Genomic DNA, 4,916 nt, shown 5'->3' on the forward strand with positions numbered 1-4,916 from the left:
AAGTGCTTTTGAGGATGGGACGTTAAGGCGTCATATATTTCACATTTTTGTTAACATATTGTAATTGATTTGGAAACATGTAATTCATACAATGATGTAACTCTTTCAATTATATATATGTTGGTTGTGTTTACTTAAATCACTATTGCAAATGTTGTTATGAAACTATACATGAAGTCCTCCACCCCCCGGACGTTTCTGCCATCCTTGGTTTGAGGGTGTGACAGATTGGTATCAGAGCACGGTTTATAGTGAATTAAGTATATCAAACCGCATAAGATATACAAACTATAAACACATTTAGGACTAAAAGTCTCTGATTTGAAACATTTTTCAATGGGATATTCATTTAGAAAATAAATAGTTTTGTTGTTTAAGGTATACATACATGCTCACATAGTGTCATAACTAAGGAGAACATAAAGTAAAAGAATAGGAGTTAAACACTACGAGTATGCCTTGGTATGTGTAATCGGTTCTGGGAAGGATATAGCCTGATCAACTATATCCGTCTGAGAAGTGACTTACACATACTAGGGGATAGTCGTAGTGGGCAACAAATCTAATAACCTAACTCCACTTACCAGGAGACCCATACTTTCCTAATCAGGGAAATGCCTGCTGGATGGAAGAAGAGCCCGAAGAACTGATCGAAGAAGATCCCGAAGAGGATCCCGAAGAAGAACCCGAAGAAGAACCCGAAGAGGAACCCGAGGAGGACCCAGAGGAAGAAGAAAAGGAGGAGGAAGACATCGAGGCAGACATGGACGAATACGAAGTGAAGAAGAACCAGAGGTCATCAATCCTCCCTATATAGGCAGAGTTCCCGCCAACCGATACGACTACTTCGGCCCCGTACCTCGATGGGCGACCACGATTGAAGGATGGGGTCGCCGTCAACGACAACGATCACCGTACGGAGGTCAACGAGGTTTCTATGACCTCAGCCACAAAGGACCAGCCGATAGAGCTCTCCCGGTCATGACTCAACAGATAGCGATTATGGATGATCGCGGTAGGATGACGACCGATCGAGTCTAGGAACTAAGTGTCATCATAGAGTCTACCACTGCTCGCACCAGAGACCTAGAATGGGACTCCCACTACACAGATCAACTCATTCAGGACCTTCTCGTTGCTCGAGCAGAAGCAAGGGAGTATCGGGAAAGATACTTGACGCTTGAGGGGAGAATGGTTGCAATCGAACGGAGATTAGCAGACCTGCAAGGTGCATCGACATCATCCCAAGCTCCATCAGGGAAGGATATTCGTGAGTAGGACTCATTACTACCCACACATCTTCGTAGTATAGGTTTGTGAGCATGCGTTGGTGCTACTCTTTTGTATGTAGGTTGACCCTGCGACTAAGTGATTACACTATTCGAAGGGCTTTTGCGCTATCAAAACTATCTTTTACATTGATGTAATGTAGACCCTTGTGAGGTCAAACTTTCTCAAAACAATATGTACTAAAAGTTTATCAATGAATTTGGCATGCATTTTACTTCAATGGATGTTGACATGAGATTATACTATGTGGTATTACAAACAAATTTCAACTGATAACTCTAAGATTTAGGAGGTGTGCCTCGCCGTTATGTGTGATTAAGAAATGACTAGCCTCGAAATGGTGAGCCCACCTTAGGACATGTTCCTTGTTTGGTTATGGACTTAGGGAAGACTCATTAGGATCAACAACTTATTCAAATTTTAATTAAACATAACCGGGGCACATCGAGCGAATTTTAGGAGTGGGTCAGACACGGAACCAAAAACATGACTCCGTTTGAGTCACCACTATTAAATTCATAAGTTTAATTGCATAAACATTCTCTATGAATTACTTTCTAATGCAATAAAGTCGGAATATAATACAAATAATATAAAACAAGTGACACTCGACTCATTATTACTATTGAAGTCTTACCAACTTGTCAATTTAAAACTTATGATAGAACTATGCCGCCAAGGAAAAGACCAAGACCTTCCAGCAGTGCAACACCACCTCCTCCAACGCCACCTCCACACTTTGATCCGACAATGTTCCTGGCTACAGTAGCAGCAGCTGTGGCGGCAGCTATGTCGCAAATCGGCACTAATGGAAATGATGGATCCGGATCTGGTGCGACACCCTCTAACCAGGGTGACAGTTCGGGGCGCGCAAAGGAATGCACCTACAAGGACTTCACGAATGGAAAACCCGATACCTTCAATGGGAGCGGGGGCATCATCACGCTGATGCAATGGTTCGAAAGGACCGAAGCAGTCTTCGAAATCTGTGCTTCTCCCGAAACAAACAAGGTGAAGTACGCTGCATTCACTTTCATCGGTAGGGGTCTCACTTGGTGGAATGGCCGAGTTAAGTCACTTACTCCAACAGTGGCTAACTCCATAAGCTGGGAAGACTTGAAAGAATTGAAGCTAAAGGAGTATTGTCGAGGGGTGAAATACAAAAAATCGAGGAAGAACTCTGGAACCTCAGAATGTCAGGCACAGATCTTGAAACTTACACTGCCCGATTCAATGACCTAGCACTCCTCTGTCCAACAATGGTCACTCCAGAGGAGAAAAAGGTGGAACGATACCTCTAGGGGCTATCATCCCAGATTCAAGATAGTGTACTGGCCTCGAAACCCACTACCTTTGAAAGTGACAAGGAATTGGCACAACAACTTATCGATCACAGGGCCAGTCGTGGTACTGTGATCGCCACCACCGACCAAGAAAAATAAGGGAACAACAAGAGGAAGTTATGGAACAATAAAAAGAAGCAACCGGTACAAGGCCCCTCCAAGAAACAACAGATTGTTGTTGTTCGTGCTGCCACTACTGCTACCACTCCAACACCACCGAAGTAATATGCTGGAAATCTCCCTAAGTGCAACAAGTGCAACTTCCACCACAATGGTGCTTGTTGGGAAATGCACTGCAAAAACTACGATAGGAAAGGGCATACCGCTCGTTTCTGTAAAGCGCCGGCACGACCGATCAACCAAGTTGTCAATGCAGGGGCAAGCCAAACCTTCTATGGATATAGTGACGCATGACACTTTAAGAGAAACTGCCCCAAAGCACAAGCTTCTAACATTGGTGGTGTAGGGAGAGTCCTAGCAATAGGACATAGGGAAGCAGTCAAAGATCCTATAGTGGTTACCGGTACGTTTCTCCTTAATAACTCTTATGCATGCGGACTTTTCGATTGTGGGGCAGAAAGGAGTTTCGTGAGCCACCAATTCAAACAATTACTTAAACAAAATCCCCAGTCATTAAAAGATTCATACATCGTAGAAATGGCAAACAGAAATGTTAAGTGCACTAATGATATTTACATAGGGTGTACCCTCACTCTAGACAACCACTCGTTCAAAATCAATCTAATGACAGTCACAATAAAAAGTTTCGACATCATCATTAGTATGGATTGGTTCAGTTCAAATCGTGTCGACATTTTATGTTACGAAAGGATCGTCCGCCTTAATCTGTCAAATGGTGAAACCCTTATCATCTACGGCGATAAACCCAGTACAACTCTACAAATCATTTCTTGCGTCAAGGCTCAAAAGTATCTCCGGGAGGAATACCACGCATTCTTAGCCCACGTCGTAGATAAGAAACAAGGGGTGCAGGATATCAAAGACATTCCGGAAGTGTGCAACTTCCCTGACGTATTCCCAGAAGATCTGCCATGTATACCACTCGCACGACAAGTCGAATTCCGAATCGACTTGGTTCCCGGTGCTACCCCCGTAGCCAAGGCTCCATATCGCCTTGCACCAGTAGAAATGCAAGAACTGTCTAGTCAATTGAACGAACTACTAAGCAAGGGGTTCATCAGACCGAGCTTTTCACCTTGGGGAGCACCAATCCTGTTTGTAAAGAAGAAGGATGGATCGTTTCGCATGTGCATCGACTATCGGGAGTTAAACAAACTTATTGTCAAGAATCGATATCCTCTACCCCGAATCGATGACCTCTTCAACCAACTTCAGGGAGCAAGCTACTTTTCAAAAATCGATTTGAGGTCGGGTTACCATCAACTGCGGGTTCAAGAGGATGATATTCCCAAGACAGCTTTCAGAACACGCTACGACCATTACGAATTTGTAGTGATGCCGTTTGGAGTAACCAACGCACCTGCGGTGTTCATGGATCTGATGAACCGAGTGTGTCGACCCTTCTTAGAAAAATTCATGATCGTATACATCGATGATATCCTGGTCTATTCGCAAAGCGAAGAAGAGCACAGCCTACATCTGCGACTAGTATCGGAGACTCTAAGAGCCGATAAGCTTTATGCTAAGTTTTCAAAGTGAAAATTTTGGCTCCGAGAAGTGGGATTCCTTGGCCACGTGGTCAGCAAGAAAGGGATACATGTGGATCCCTCAAAAATCAAAGCAATCGAAAACTAGTCGGCACCTACAACGCCGACAGAAATTCGACAACTTTTAGGGCTCTCCGACTACTACCGAATATTCATACAGAACTTCTCCAAGATTGCCAAACCGCTCACCACTTTGAGTCAGAAAGGTGTGGTGTTCAAGTGGGAAGATAAACAAGAAACCGCCTTCCAAACATTAAAACAAGCCCTATGCAGCACGCCGATCTTGTCTCTTCCAAAAGGAACCGATGACTTCGTGGTGTATTGCGATGCTTCAAATCAAGGTCTCGGATGTGTGCTCATGCAGAGAGGGAAGGTCATCGCTTACGCGTCAAGGCAACTTAAGACACATGAAGTTAATTATATTACCCACGACCTCGAATTGGGAGCTATAGTGTTCGCCCTAAAGATATGGAGGCACTACCTCTACGGCACAAAATGCACTATTTTCACCGATCACAAAAGTCTTCAGCATATCCTCAATCAAAAAGAGCTCAACATGCGGCAAAGGAGATGGGTCAAAATGTTGAACAACTAC

The sequence above is a fragment of the Lactuca saligna genome, chromosome 5 (assembly GCF_052625555.1).
Source record: "Lactuca saligna cultivar CGN05327 chromosome 5, ASM5262555v1, whole genome shotgun sequence".
NCBI classification, from domain to species: domain Eukaryota; kingdom Viridiplantae; phylum Streptophyta; class Magnoliopsida; order Asterales; family Asteraceae; genus Lactuca; species Lactuca saligna.